The sequence below is a fragment of the Tursiops truncatus genome, chromosome X (assembly GCF_011762595.2).
Source record: "Tursiops truncatus isolate mTurTru1 chromosome X, mTurTru1.mat.Y, whole genome shotgun sequence".
Classification (NCBI taxonomy): Eukaryota; Metazoa; Chordata; class Mammalia; order Artiodactyla; family Delphinidae; genus Tursiops; species Tursiops truncatus.
In genome coordinates, this window is record NC_047055.1 from 2,913,341 (window position 1) to 2,930,780 (window position 17,440).

A 17,440-nucleotide genomic window follows, 5' to 3' on the forward strand; every position below is an offset into this window, starting at 1 on the left:
CACGTAATATCAAACAGCAAAAATCTCCCAGAGATCTCCATATCAATGCCAAGACCCAGCTCCACTCAACGATCAGCAAGCTACAGTGCTGGACATCTTATGCCAAACAACTAGCAAGACAGGAACACAACCTCACCCACTACCAGAAAGGCTGCCTAAAATCATAAATAAGGTCACAGACACCCCAAAACACATCACTGGATGTGGAGCTGCCCACCAGAAAGACAAGATCCAGCCTCATCCACCAGAACACAGGCACCAATACCCTCCACGATGAAGCCTACACAACCCACTGAACCAACCTTAGCCACTGGGGACAGACACCAAAAACAATGGGAACTACAACCTTGCAGACTGTGAAAAGGAGACCCCAAACACAGTAAGTTAGGCAAAATGAGAAGACAGAGAAACACACAGCAGATGAAGGAGCAAAGCAAAAACCCACCACACCACACAAATGAAGAGGAAATAGGCAGTCTACCTGAAAAATAATTCAGAGTCATGATAGTAAATATGAGCAAAATCTTGGAAATAGAATGGAGAAAATACAAGAAACATTTAACAAGGACCTAGAAGAACTAAACAGCAAACAAGCAATGATGAACAACAAAATAAATGAAATTTAAAATTCTCTAGAAGGGATCAACAGCAGAATAACTGAGGCAGAAGAACAAATAAGTGATCTGGAAGATAAAATAGTGGAAATAACTACTGCAGAGCAGAATAAAGAAAAAAGAATGAAAAGAACTGAGGACAGTCACTGAGACCTCTGGGACAACATTAAATGCACCAACATTCAAATTATAGGGGTACAAGAAGAAGAGAAAAAGAAAGGGACTGAGAAAATATTTGAAGAGATTATAGTTGGAAACTTCCCTAACATGGGAAAGGAAATAGTTAATCAAGTCCAGGAAGCACAGAGTTCCATACAGGATAAATCCAAGGAGAAACACGCCAAGACACATATTAATCAAACTATCAAAAATTAAATACAAAGAAAAAATTTTAAAAGCAGCAATGGAAAAACAACAAATAACATACAAGGGAATCCCCATAAGGTTAACAGCTGATTTTTCAGCAGAAACTCTGCATGCCAGAAGGGAGTAGCAGGACATATTGAAAGTGATGAAAAGGAAAAACCTACAACAAAGATTACTCTACCCAGTAAGGATCTCATTCAGATTCGATGCAGAAATTAAAAGCTTTACAGACAGCAAAAGCTAAGAGAATTCAGCACCACCAAACCAGCTTTACAACAAATGTGAAAGAAACTTCTCTAGGCAAGAAAAACAAGAGAAGGAAAAGACCTACAATAACAAACCCAAAACAATTAAGAAAATGGGAATAGGAACATACATATCGATAATTACCTTAAATGTAAATGGATTAAATGCTCCCACCAAAAGACACAGACTGGCTGAATGGATACAAAAACAAGACCCATATATATGCTGTTTACAAGAGACCCACTTCAGAACTAGGGGCACATACAGACTGAAAGTGAGGGGATGGAATTATATATTCCACTCAAATGGAAGTCAAAAGAAAGCTGGAGTAGCAACTCTCATATCAGAAAAAATAGACTTTCAACTAAAGACTATTACAAGAGACAAAGAAGAACAGTACATAATGATCAACGGATCAATCCAAGAAGAAGATATAACAATTTAAAATATTTATGCACCCAACATAGGAGTACCTCAATAGTTAAGGCAAATGCTAACAGCCATAAGAGGGGAAATCGACAGTAACACAATCATTGTAGGGGACTTTAGCACCCCACTTTCACCAATGGACAGGTCATCCAAAATGAAAGTAAATAAGGAAACACAAGCTTTAAATGATACATTAAACAAGATGGACTGAATTGATATGTATAGGACATTCCATCCAAAAACAACAGAATACACTTTCTTCACAAGTGCTCATCGAACAATCTCCAGGAGAGATCATACATTGGGTCACAAATCAAGCCTTGGTAAATTTAGGAAAACTGAAGTTGTATGAAGTATCTTTTCTGACAACAACGCTATGAGACTAGATATCAATTACAGGAAAAGATCTGTAAAAAATAAAAACACATGGACGTTAAACGATACACTTTGAAGAAATCAAAGAGGAAATCAAAAAATACCTAGAAAAAAATGACAATGAAAACACGATGACCCAAAACCTATGGGATGCAGCAAAAGCAGTTCTAAGAGGGAAGTTTATAGCAATACAATCCTACCTTAAGGAACAAGAAACTTCTCAAATAAACAGCCTAACTTTACACCTAAAGCAATTAGAGAAAGAAGAACAAAAATGCCCCAAATTTAGCAGTAGGAAAGAAATCATAAAGATCAGATCAGAAATAAATGAAAAAGAAATATAGGAAACAATAACAAAAATCAGTAAAACGAAAAGCTAGTTATTTGAGAAGATAAACAAAATTGATAAACCATTAACCAGACTCATCAGAAAAAAAAGGGAGAAGACTCAAATCAATAGAATTAGAAATGAAAAAGGAGAAGTAACAACTGACACTGCAGAAATACAAACGATCATGAGAGATTACTACAAGCAACTATAGGCCAGTAAAATGGACAACCTGGAAGAAATGGACAAATTCTTAGAAAAGAACAACGTTCCAAGACTGAACCAGGAAGAAATAGAAAATATAAATAGACCAATCACAAGCACTGAAATTGAAACTGTGATTAAAAATCTTCCAACAAACAAAAGCCCAGGACCATATGGCTTCACAGGCGAATGCTATCAAACATTTAGAGAACAGCTAACACCTGTTCTTCTCAAACTCTTCCAAAATATAGCAGAAGGAGGAACACTCACAAAATCGTTCTATGAGGCCACCATCACCCTGATACCAAAACCAGACAAAGATGTCACAAAGAAAGAAAACTACAGGTCAATATCACTGATCAACATAGATGCAAAAATCCTCAACAAAATACTAGCAAACAGAATCCAACAGCACATTAAAAGGATCATACACCATGATCAAGTGGGTTTATCCCAGGAATGCAAGGATTCTTCAATATACGTAAATCAATGTGATACACCATATTAACAAATTGAATACTAAAAAACATACGATCATCTTAATAGATGCAGGAAAAGCTTTCAACAAAATTCAACACCCATTTATGATAAAAACTCTCCAGAAATTAGGTACAGAGGGAACTTTTCTCAACCTAATAAAGGCCATATATGACAAACCCACAGCCAACATCGTCCTCAATGGTGAAAAACTGAAACCATTTCCACTAAGATCAGGAACAAGACAAGGTTGCCCATTCTCATCACTATTATTCAACATTGTTTTAGAAGTTTTAGCCACAGCAATCAGAGAAGAAAAAGAAATAAAATGAATCCAAATTGGAAAAGAAGAAATAAAGCTGTCACTGTTTGAAGATGACATAATACTCTACATAGAGAATCCTAAAGATGCTACCAGAAAATTTCTAAAGCTAATCAATGAATTTGGTAAAGCAGCAGGATACAAAATTAATGCACAGAAATCTCTTGCACTCCTATACACTAATGATGAAAAATGTGAAAGAGAAATTAAGGAAACACTCCCATTTACCATTGCAACAAAAAGAATAAAATACCTAGGAATAAACCTACCTAGGGAGACAAAAGACCTGTATGCAGAAAACGATAGGACATGGTTGAAAGAAATTAAAGATGATACCAACAGATGGAGAGATATTCCATGTTCTTGGATTGGAAGAATCAACTTTGTGAAAGTGACTAAACTACCCAGAGCAATCTACAGATTCAATGCAATCCCTATCAAGATACCAATGGCATTTTTCACAGAGCTAGAACAAACAATTTCACAATTTCTATGAAAACATAAAGACCCAAATAGCCAAAGCAATCTTGAGAAAGAAAAACGGACCTGGAGGAATCAGGCTCCCAGACTGCAGGCTATACTCCAAAGCTACAGTAATCAAGAGAGTATGGTACTGGCAAAAAACCAGAAATATAGATCAATGGAACAGGATAGAAAGCCCAGAGATAGACCCACACACATATGCTCACCTTGTTTTCGATAAAGGATGCAAAAATATACAATGAAGAAAAGACAGCCTCTTCAATAAGTGGTGCTGGGAAAAGTGGACAGCTACATGTAAAATAATGAAATTAGAATACTTCCTAACACCATACACAAAAATAATCTCAAAATGGATTAAAGACCTAAATGTAAGGCCAGACACTATCAAACTCTTGGAGGAAAACATAGGCAGAACACTCTATGACATAAATCACAGCAAGATCCTTTTTGACCCACCTCCTAGAGAAATGGAAATAAAAACAAAAATAAACAAATGGGATCTAATGAAACTTCAAAGCTTTTGCACAGCAAAGGAAACTATATACAAGACGAAAAGATAACCCTCAGAATTGGAGAAAATATTTGCAAATGAAGCAACTGATAAGGGATTCATCTCCAAAATTTACAAACAGCTCATGCAGCTCAATATCAAAAAAAACAAACAACCCAATTCAAAAATAGGCAGAAGATCTAAATAGACATTTCTCCAAAGAAGATATACAGATTGCCAACAAACACATGAAACAATGCTCAAGATCACTAAACATTAGAGAAATGCAAATCAAAACTACAATGAAGTATCACCTCATACCAGTGAGGATGGCCATCATCAAAAAGTCTATAAAGAACAAATGCTGGAGAGGGTGTGGAGAAAAGGCAACCAACCCTCCTGCACTGTTGGTGGGAATGTAAATTGATACAGCCACTATGGAGAACAGTATGGAGGTTCCTTAAAAAACTACAAATAGAACTACCATATGACCCAGCAATCCCACTACTGGGCATATACCCTGAGAATAACATAATTCTGAAATAGTCATGTACCACAATGTTCATTGCAGGTCTATTTACAATAGCCAGGACATGGAAGCAACCTCAGTGTCCACTGAGAGATGAACAGATAAAGAAGATGTGGCACATATATACAATGGAATATTACTCAGCTATAAAAAAAGAAAGAAAATTGAGTTATTTGTAGTGAGGTGGATGGACCTAGAGTCTGTCATGCAGAGTGAAGTAAGTCAGGAGGGGAAAGACAGCTACTGTATGCTAACACTTATATATGGAATTAAAAAAAAAAGGTTCTGAAAAACCTAGGGGCAGGATAGGAATAAAGACACAGATGTAGAGAATGGACTTGAGGACATTGGGAGGGGGAAGGGTAAGCTGGGACAAAGTGAGAGAGTGGCACGGACATGTATACACTACCAAATGTAAAATCAATAGCTAGTGGGAAGCAGCTGCATAGCACAGGGAGATCAACTCGGTACTCTGAGACCACCTAAAGGTGTGGGATAGGGAGAATGGGAGGGAGACACAAGAGGGAGGGGATATGGGGATATATGTATATGTATAGCTGATACACTTTCTTGTAAAGCAGAAACTAACACACCAGTGTAAAGCAATTATACTCCAATAAAGATGTAAAAAAAAAAAACTCAACAAGAAAAATGTGGAAACCCCAAGTGAAAACTAGATAAAAGAAAAAGAGGATATCCAAATCGTTAGGAAAGACATGAAAAGATGCTCAATATCATCATAGAAATGCAAAATAAAAGCACAATTAGATACTACTATACTCCCAGTCGAGTGATCAAAATGAAAAATACTAACTATAGGAAACATTGGCAAGGATGTGGAACAATGGCAAATTTTCATACACTGTTGGCAGGAATGTAAAATTGGTGTAGCCATTTTGGAAGACTGTTTAGCTGTATCTACTAAAGCTAAATATATGCATACCCTTTAATCCTGCAATTCTAGTTTTTAGAGTATAACCAACAGAAATACATGCATATATCTATATATACAGGAATTTTATAGGTTTATTCATAATAAGCACCCAAATTGAAAACATCTAATAAGAGCACAATTTTTAAAAATTTAATATATTGATAAAATGGAATACTACACAACAATAAAAAATACCAAAACAATCTTGAGAAAGAACAGAGCTGAAGGAATCACACTCCCTGACTTCAGAGTATACTACAAGGCTACGGTAATCAAAACAGTATCGTTTTAGCACAAAAGCAGACACATAGATCAATAGAACAGGATACCTTCTTCTGATTGGCTGAAAAGTTCCATTGGAACTCTGAGAATGCCAGTGATCTCTCTCTAGCCATTTGGACTTTCTTAAGTTTTTGCCTTTACTACTAGAGACACATCTTTGGACTATCTTTATTTCCTTCTATTTCATATTGCAAATTGGGAAAATTCTCACCTGAGATCAACCCTTTTTATTACTTTCCTAAAAGCATCAAGGAGCAGCCAACATAAACATTCTGACACTTCCCAATCACTTTTTCTAGCACTATAGTCTCAGTAAGCATTAGACTGCATTCAAAGTTAGTTTAAGTGACAGTTTTACTCTGCTTTGTCATGGCATGGAAGGAGTTACCCATTTTCAAATTGATAGTATCAATATCTTTGTCCCCACCACCTACCTGCTAGACTTTTGTTATAATAGCACCCTATTTCAAGACACAATTCTACTTTAGTTAAGATAAAGCTGAGTTGTTGTAACAGAGAACCACCATTAGAATGGCTGAGATAACAAAGCAGTTTATTTCTTTATCACTTAATAGTCCTGATGTGAAGGACCTGGTTGTCAAGTGGTTCTCCCCTTGAAGTCATTTAGGAACCCAGGTTCCTTCCCAGTTGTTACTTGGTTATTCATTGGGACATTGGTATAATTTACCTAATTAAATGTGCATGGTCATCATAAAGGGGTCCAGTTGATGGAAAGAAGGGAAGAGGACAAGGAGGCAGCACAGCGTGGTCTCAAGGTGAGTATAATGTAGTCACATGACAGCATCGAGCTGCAGGAGATTCTTAGAAATGTAGTCTAGCTGGTCAGTTATGTGCCCAGCCACAATGTTATTATTATAACATTGGAAGAAGAAAAGGAAGAAGAAAGAAGAAGAAAAGGAAACTAAATTCCAGTGTACAGCTAGCAGTCATGACCACACACATTTCCCTTGCTTCTTCCACACCCAGAATCTAGGTTAAAATGTATTTTTTCATTTAAACCCAAAGATCTCTGTACTGCATAGCATTTTCCATCTTCTAACATATCTTGTACTTATTTTTTAAAGTGTCTCCTCCCATTAAATGCAAGCTTCATGAGGCCAGGGACTTCTTCTGCTTCACTTACTTCTGTACCCCCAGCCTCTAAAAGAATCTCTGACATACGGTAGGTGCTCAGAAAATATTTGCTAAAAGAATGAATAAGCCGTGGTTAATGAGAATACAACTAAGAAGAGGGGAAAAGGAAAGCCTCAGAGCAAATGAAATCATGATTATGAAGCCCAAGTTCCACACTTTTATTGGGATTGGGGGTTCAGGATTTCAGTCAGAGCCCAGAAACTTTAGTTTACATAAAGTTCTATGAAATGTATGTATCTAAGTTCCAACATCAAAGCAAGTGATAAATAGCAAAGAAAAGTGATTTCATGCAAGAAGCAGGTTCACTGACAATCATGAGAAGTGGTAGTTGACAGATTGGAGTCAGTAGGAAGAGGTTACTTATGTCTGGTGTGCTTCGTTTTGCTAAGATAGAAAAAAGTGCCATACTTAGAAGATGTGTTTTTACCTCCTAATACATAGCTTAAAATAATCCTTTTCGAAAACCTTGATGCTTAAAGTGGTGAACTTCATTTAGACACCTTCATGCAGATTCCTCACTACCCAGGCTGGAAAATGTGATATAAGAAATATGATTGTTCTTAGCACAGTTCTGCTGCTTGCTTTCTCCTGATCTGAGGATGGGAATAAATTGCCTACAGTTTCACTGAAGACAGGAACCAGAGCTTCCATTGTCTTCCTTAGCACCCTCGTTCCTCTAACTCACCCCCAAGTTGACTCTTGCCTTTTGGATTTTCCTCACTGCCTCTTCACAAGGACCATCTGCAGGATTGCCCCCTAGTTTACAAAGCCCTTGTTTCTGTCTAATACACCATGTGAACCTTCACTGGGGTTTGTTTGCCAATCGAGCAAATTGCAACCATTCCTTTGTGACCTACTGGGCAAGACAGTAGGCCTGAAAGGGAATGAAGAAGCATGTCTGAATTCATTCCTCCCCAGTAATGTTCCCTGGGCTTTGGCACCCAGAACCTGAAGCCCAGCCAGCCTGAAAGCATGGACAGAGTCCAAGACCCAAACAGGGAGGCCTGGGGTGGGTGCTGTGAGTCAACAATCTAGGGATGCAGCCAAGGTTCAGAACCTCAAGGCACAGTTAACAGAGCCAACATACAAAATACAAATGAGTGACTTCAGTAGAAGCACAGGGAGGAGGGAGATAGAGTAGGTATGGGACGAAACCTGGGAAAGGCAAAGTTGCAGCATCCCCAGGACTAAGAGCAAGGTCTAAAGGCAAGTGGAATCATAACATCCCATTGATCAGAATTCTGCATGCCCAGTTGCAGTCAGTTCATGTCTACTTCCATGAAAACTCCAGAATTTCATCTGCCAAACACTCTTCTTGCTCTCCATAAGCTTTATGAGGGACCTCAGCAATTCTCATGGCTTCTCCCACCATCTCTGTGTAGCTTACTTTGCCATTTTGAAGAACAGTGGGAAACATGTAGAATTTGGCATTAGGGGACCTGAATTCTAGCCCCAGCTCTATTAGTTCCTGACTGTGTGATCTTAGGCAAGTCATTTAATTTCTGTGGGACTCAGTTGCCTCAGCTGGGAAGTAGAAAAAATAATGTCTACCTCATAGAATTGGGTTAACGATAAAATAAAATCATGATGATGAAGATGCTTGTAAAACACAGAGCTATATAATATCACTCATAATATTAATAAGTCAATCTCTAACCTAGACTTCTATCCTAAACGCAAGCCTCATATATTCAACTGCCTCCTGGAAATTTCCCACAGACACCTCAGAGTCAACATATCCCAAACTAGAGGCATTATGGGGCAACGCCTGAAATTTGAAGGTCCTCATAGGCTGAACCCTTCCTCACCACCCACATCCAATCTATCACCAATTAACAGGCTAAGACTAATACCTGAAGGACTTTCAACCCTTTCTCTACATCTCCTCTGCCCTGACCTAGGCCATGTTCTCAGTATTTCTGTCCTGTAATATTGCAACAGCATCTTAAGGGATACAGCTACCTCTGGTCTCATCCATCACCTCCCCAAATCTGTGTTTGCCATCACGGCCATACAAGTCTTTCAAAAACATAAATCTGACCATGTCAAACTCCTCTGCTTAAATCATTCAATGACCCCTATTAGAGAAAACCTAGTCTTACCACCATGGCCCTAGAGATAACATGCCAACTTCACTTCCTACACTATCCCTCTAAGTATCCAATGTTCTCACCACTCGTAATAGAAGCATCCTAAACATATCATGTCCTCTCAAACCTTGTTGACCCTTTTCAATTCTGATATACCCTCAACCTTATCATGGAATTAGATCCTTCTTAGAGTTGTGGGACTTTATAGTCAATTGGACATCAAGTGCTCCCCTGAGATAGCTTTCTTCAACTTCCATTGTTTTTTCTCAACATAGCCTCACACAGAAGGCTATTGGAATATCTTCAGTCCTAAGAGAGCATAGGGAGTGGACAGAACTCTGGGTTAATTGTCAGTTGACTTTAGGCCCAGCTCTTATTCTAGTTCAAGTTCTTCCTCGAAAGAAAAGAGCAAACATAGACAGCATTGTGTTGTCTTTGAGATGGTCCTCAAAGACCACACAATTGAATTAAGCAATACAATAACTTAATTGCTTACTGAATTAAGCAATCTAGTAACTCACATACCTCTGGACTTCCTTTAATAAATGTTTTTGTTGTCTGAGTCAATCTAAGTAAAGATTTTCATTACTTGCAGCTAAAGTATTTGGAACTGTATGTACACTAAGTGTAAACAGGCTCTGAGTAAAGTCCTAAGGGCTTGCCTATGAAAAATTGGCAGAAGCCTTAGTGTTGACTCTGGGACATTCAGATGAGTGTGATGTCTCTAAACTATTGGCTAATCTTTGGTCCAAATAGTATCATAAGTGTTAGGATAATGTGTCACCTACTTAGTTTTAGTGTGTGTGAAAATGATTACTGAATGCCACAGAGTGGATACCTATAGAGGGGGAGATCAAACCATGCCTGCCCATGTGGGCAGGGCAAAACAGTAGTAGGGACAGGCTCTCTAATTTCAACTTTAAATGTTCTGTCCTGGACAACTTAGGGTTGAAAAGAAAGGAGAGTCTGATTGGCCCCTCTACCTTCTTTCAGGAAATTCTTTACTTATCATATCAAAGGACTTCTTTGCTATAGAACTAGTCTAAAAGTGACACAGGCTGCCCTGTGAGTACTGGGCTCCCCATCCCTGGTTCAGTCTAAAGTTGAATGCCCCACTTGTGAGGGAGACTATAACAGATATTCCTATTTCAAGAGGAAGTTAGGACCAGTTTCATCAAATCATTTATAGTTCCTTCCAAATCCTGATTCCTCTTGTAGTCCATCATACTAGACTCTTAGAGATAAAAACATATTATTTTTTCCTGTTAAAATTGCCCATAGAAATAGGAAGCCTCAAATTTATCTAGCCCACCTCAGAGCACTTTCTATTATATACAAGAGCACTAGCCCTAATAATTTTAGAACCGAGGCCCAACCAATGATGTTATAGGTGATGCATCAGAAAAGAGAGAACACCTGCTCTTTACAAAGGCCTTTTTACATTGAAAGTACATACTTCCTTGGTGAATTCACCTCTCAATCTGTTGGAACAAATCTTTTGTAGAACAGGTTGCTTTGCATTGTAGATTCAATGGTGAAGCTTCCATCCAAGGAGGCTCCCAGAGCACTTGACCAAGCCCAACAATCCCAACTGTTACAAATGATTGGCAGCCGGGCCCAGCAGGCATTATGAAATTGTTAATCGGTTTTCCACAGGTTTGGGAGGAGAAATGCCTTTCATTAAATAAGCTACATTTGTCCAGAGCACCAGGGAAAATGTGCTCCTCCTGGGAATTCCAACAAGAGACTCCCTAACCTACAAAAAGGCAAGGAAGTGTGTCTGCTGAGCAAGGGCAAGGGAACCACAGACTCTTCCATCTAAGTGCCTAGCTCCATCCCCACCAGGAAACCACCCTACTCCCAATTGTTGCTGAAGCATTTGTTTGTTTCCTTGGGAACTTTGATAGTCGGGAAAATCTTACTTAGAGCTGGGGTGAAGAAATATAGCTCCTCAGGGCTATTCGTGCTCAGAAGCCCTGTCCCCTGAACATCAGGCTTGGGAAAATAGGCAAGCCAGTAAACCATCGAGATTGTTGCAAAGTCCTGCAGTGCTGAAGGATGAGTCATCTGCTTTTACCACCACTTGAAATAAATGATAATGGCTTGGCAGCCTCTCATATATTAATAGCCTTGTCATTTTACCTTCCTCCTGCTCTCTTTATTTCTCACTGGAATTAGAAATGGCAAAAATGGTTTCAGAGCTGATTGCCCTGATTTTCCAAGCTGCCCAGAAAGCCCAGGACATTCCCTGCACCCTTGCCAGATTGACACTCCACTGTTTTTATCCTATAGTCATTCTTGGCTATATTACCAACTTTAACTGCTTCATGCCATTTCATACTGGAAATTATCAGATTTGTTTGCTTGTCTGTGTATTGCATGTTTCCTTGCATAACAATGTAAGCTTCATGAAGGCAGGGAATTGTCTGGCTTGTCACTGTATCTCTAGCACCCAGAACAGCATTTTGAGAAAGGAGAGAGGATGCTGGAAGTGTTGCCTCCTCTCTAAACAAAGAAGGATACACGAAGGGGGCAAGGGGTGGTAATGGAGGAAGGGTCTCATGAAGGGGAGAACAGAACTCTCCGTAACCAGGGGCTTTTTGATACAAATTAATACACACAAGTCTCTTGCACTCCTATAAATTAATGATGAAAAATCTGAAAGAGAAATTAAGGACATACTCCCATTTATTACTGCAACAAAAAGAATAGAATATCTAGTCATAAAACTACCTAAGGAGACAAAAGACCTGTATGCAGAAAACTCTAAGACACTGATGAAAGAAATTAAAGATGATACCAACAGATGGAGAGATATACCATGTTCTTGGATTGGAAGAATCAACATTGTGAAAATGACTATACTACCCAAAGCAATCTACAGATTCAATGCAATCCCTATCAAACTACCACGGGCATTTTTCACAGAACTAGAACAAAAAATTTCACAATTTGTATGGAAACACAAAAGACCCCGAATAGCCAAAACAATCTTGAGAATGAAAAACGGAGCTGGAGGAATCAGGCTCCCTGACTTCAGACTATACTACAAAGCTACAGTAATCAAGATAGTATGGTACTGGCACAAAAACAGAAAGATAGATCAATGGAACAGGATAGAAAGTCCAGAGATAAACCCACACACATATGCTCACCTTGTTTTTGATAAAGGATGCAAAAATATACAATGAAGAAAAGACAGCCTCTTAAATAAGTGGTGCTGGGAAAAGTGGACAGCTACATGTAAAATAATGAAATTAGAATACTCCCTAACACCATACACAAAAATAATCTCAAAATGGATTAAAGACCTAAATGTAAGGCCAGACACTATCAAACCCCTAGAGGAAAACATAGGCAGAACACTCTATGACATGAATCACAGCAAGATCCTTTTTGACCCATCTCCTAGAGAAATGGAAATAAAAACAAAAATAAACAAATGGGGCCTAAGGAAACTTCAAAGCTTTTGCACAGCAAAGGAAACCATAAACAAGATCAAAAGACAACCCTCAGAATTGGAGAAAATATTTGCAAATGAAGCAACGGACAAAGGATTAATCTCCAAGATTTACAAGCAGCTCATGCAGCTCAATAACAAAAAAACAAACAACCCAATTCAAAAATGGGCAGAAGACCTAAATAGATATTTCTCCAAAGAAGATATACAGATTGCCAACAAACACATGAAAAAATGCTCAACATCATTAATCATTAGAGAAATGCAAATCAAAACTACATTGAGGTATCACCTCACACCAGTCTGAATGGCCATCATCAGAAAATCTGCAAACAATAAATACTGGAGAGGATGTGGAGAAAAGAGAACACTCTTGCACTGCTGGTGGGAATGTAAATTGATACAGCCACTATGGAGAACAGTATGGAGGTTCCTTAAAAAACTACAAATAGAACTACCATATGACCCAGCAATCCCACTACTGGGCATATACCCTGAGAAAACCATAATTCGAAAAGAGTCATGTACCACAATGTTCACTGCAGCTCTATTTACAATAGCCAGGAGATGGAAGCAACCTAAGTGTCCATCATCGGATGAATGGATAAAGAAGATGTGGCACATATATACAATGGAATATTACTGAGCCATAAAAAGAAACAAAATTGAGCTATTTGTAGTGAGGTGGATGGACCTAGAGTCTGTCTTACAGAGTGAAGTAAGTCAGAAAGAGAAAAACATGCTAACACATATATATATAGAATCTAAGAAAAAAAAAAGGTCATGAAGAACCTAGGGGTAAGACGGGAATAAAGACGCAGACCTACTAGAGCACGGACTTGAGGACATGGGGAGGGGGAAGGGTAAGCTGGGACAAAGTGAGAGAGTGGCATGGACATATATACACTACCAAACGTAAAATAGATAGCTAGTGGGAAGCAGCCACATAGCACAGGGAGATCAGCTCGGTGCTTTGTGACCGCCTGGAGGGGTGGGATAGGGAGTGTGGGAGGGAGGGAGATGCAAGAGGGAAGAGATATGGGAACATACATATATGTATAACTGATTCACTTTGTTATAAGGCAGAAACTAACACACCACTGTAAAGCAATTATACTCCAATAAAGATGTTAAAAAAATGAATGAGACAAACATTAAGAAGAACAGAATATGACAAAAACTGGTTAGAACCTACTGGGCCCAAGATGGCGGAAGATTCCACTGCTGGTTGGCCTTGAGACTCATTATATGCTCATTGGAATACATTAGTATGCTAAATGACACACCCACAGTCACCATGACAGTTCTGAGGCTGACCAAAAAGTCCAAAAAGTGAATGGTGCCCCAACTCCTGGAAATCCTCACCCCTTCTCCAAGATAGAATAATCCTCCCACTTGTTACCCTATGATATTACCCAGCATGTAAAAGCTAACCACCCCCATACCTCAGGGCTCTCTCACTTTCCAAAGAGATGACGCCATGCCCTGGGGCCGCCTCTTGCCTTCTGAGACAGCCCACACTCTGTCTATGGAGGTGTGTATCTCTCTAAATAAACCTTCTTTCACTTTACTATGGCTCACTCTTGAATTCTTTCCTGCTTGAAGCCAAGGACCCTCACTTGGCAGCCCATCCCAGGGACTCTCTCAAGACCTGGGATGTGACCCTCATCTCATGCCCCATTTTTTCCTATAACAGTTCTTTCTCCAGCTTGCCTCCCTCAATGTCCCAGGTATCTTGATCTTGCTGCAAGCCCAGATACTTAACAAGCTAAGAGTCTTGCACAACTTCTCGGGGCTTGTATTTTTCACTTGGCCTAACAGGAAAAGCACATTGTGCATGTGGTACAGTTTGGGCCAACCTAGGGCAGGAATACAAAGACTTTTTGACCAGAAGCTCTGGTTTTACCACTGAACCACGTTTATAGCAGGGCATATGTGATTGGATGTTGGTTATTAAATGTGATTATTCACAACTGACAAAGGGGTTGCTCATAGCTATTCTGATGAATGGGTAGTTTGGTTTAGTGATGAAAATACAGCTACTATATTAGCTTTTTTGTTTATATCCAGCTTGAATATCAAATTGAAGAGAGACATATTTGGCGTACAAACAACCCAGGATAAGGTGGGCACGTGCACGTGGGTGTGCCCATGCGTGCGCACACACACACACACATATCTAGACAGTAAATGTTAATGTTCTTGGAATATTAGAAAGTGAAATGCAAAATGCCAGAGTCTGTTCTCACTACCATGACTAAAAGCTCTTCCCCCTCCTGCCTTCTCTATTTCTGTTCACCACCCTGGTCACCTGGGGATGACCTTATGTCTTCTCCAGCAACACTCCTTCCTTTGCCTCCTCCCCTACTCCATCTAATGAGCCATCAATTGTGTCAATTAATTCTCCCCCACAGTGCTCCCTCCCTTCTAACCATCCATGTGGCTCTGATCTCATTCAGATCCTTATAACTCTTTTTTCTAAGAGAAAGGAGGTTTCAGTCTATTCTTCCTGCAAACACTCTTGCCTGCCTGCACCAGAGGGATCTTCTTTTTTTTTTTTTTAACATCCTTATTGGAGTATAATTGCTTTACAATGGTGTGTTAGTTTCTGCTTTATAACAAAGGGAATCAGCTACACATATACATATATCCCCATATCTCCTCCCTCTTGCGTCTCCCTCCCACCCTCCCTATCCCACCCCTCTAGGTGGTCACAAAGCACCGAGCTGATCTCCCTGTGCTATGTGGCTGCTTCCCACTAGCTATCTATTTTACGTTTGGTAGTGTATATATGTCCATGCCACTCTCTCACTTTGTCCCAGCTTACCCTTCCCCCTCCCCATGTCCTCAAGTCCATTCTCTAGTAGGTCTGCGTCTTTATTCCTGTCTTGCCCCTAGGTTCTTCATGACCTTTTTTTTTTTTAGATTCCATATATATGTGTTAGCATACGGTATTTGTTTTTCTCTTTCTGACTTACTTCACTCTGTATGACAGAGTCTAAGTCCATCCACCTCACTACAAATAACTCAATTTCGTTCCTTTTTAAGGCTGAGTAATATTCCATTGTATGTATGTGCCACATCTTCTTTATCCATTCATCTGTTGATGGACACTTAGGTTGCTTCCATGTCCTGGTTATTGTGAAGAGTGCTGCAATGAACACTGTGGTACATGACTCTTTTTGAATGATGGTTTTCTCCGTGTATATGCCCAGTAGTGGGATTGCTGGGATCTTCCTGAAGAACAGTTCTGACATGCAGTGTCCCTTTTCAAAACTCTTCTGTACCTTCCCCTTTGCCTACAAGATCAAGTGCAAGTTCTTGGCTTGGAATTCAAGGCCCAGCATTAGCCTATTCAGCCTCCCACTCCAGCTTTCTCTCGCACAAACTCCTCCTTATTCTCTATTAAGCACCACGCATTTCTGATTTCAGCACCTTGGCTGGATCTCTGCTTGGAATGCCCATCTGTGAACCCCTGCCTGTAAGACCCATGTATGGCTGCAAGGTTCAAGTCCATATGAAGGGCAGGATCCTCCTACCTACACACAGCTTCCAGGACTGCCCAGTCAGATGGAGGCCCATCTTCCTAGAAACTCCAGGGCAATCATGACTTCCTAACTTGTGCTAGTAATTTCTGAGAGAAATCCCCTCTCCTGTCTTGAAACACATGTGAGAGCCAAGAATTGCGTTTGAGGCCTTACTGTATATTCATCCATCACCAAGTCCAGGGCCTGGCATAGACAAGCACTTGGGAAGTACTCAGAGAACCACAACACAGTAAAAAGGCCTTGCCTTTTGGAAGGCTCCAGAGTTTGCAAAGGTTCTTGCAGTCATCCAGTGGATGAGGTTTATAAGGAAGATGGCAAAGTGTGATTAATCTCAAGCCTTAAGAGAAAGCTGCCCTGGGGGTGTCATCTGATGAGAAAGCTGTAACCATCTGCCTCTTTTGGTGCCTGGATTCAGTCACTCATTCAGCAAATATAATTTGCCAGTCATTGGGCACTGCACTCAACCCAGGGGAATACAGGTAAATCAGACAAACCTCCATCTCCTGGAGCTCCAGTGTCAGTAGAGAAAAAGACATTCATCTAAGACAGTTCAAGTCCAAGGCTGGCTACAGTAAGTGCAGAATCGCCTCTCTCTGCAGCAGTCTGGTGCTGGGCAAAAAGGCAGATTTCTCTTTCTAGTAGGCTCAGGACTGCTCTGCATTTGCCTGTTCCCTGCTCTGTAGCATGTTTACCTAGGGCAAGAGTGGCTCCTAACTTGCAGGGCCCAGGGAAAAATAAAAATTCAGGGCCACTTGTTCAAAAATTATTAAGAATTTCAAGAAAGTAACAGCAAAGCATTAAACAAAGCATGGGGGCACCTCTGTGTGCAGGGCCATGTCGAGCTGAAAAGGCCACATGCCCATGAGGCTGGCCCTGCCACACAGCTGGGAAGCATATACACAGGAGGCCTGAATGTGTCCTGCAGTCTTTTCTTCTCTCTTGCACAGTCTGAACGGAGCCAGATCCCAGTGAACTCAGTGGCACTTAGACACACACAGCTGCACACAGGCCGGTAACAAATTTTTGTTGGGTGCCCACTGTGTGCCCAAAACTCATCTTAAGTTTCAGGGATATGGTGAAAAATCCAGACAGACACGTTGTTTGGTTT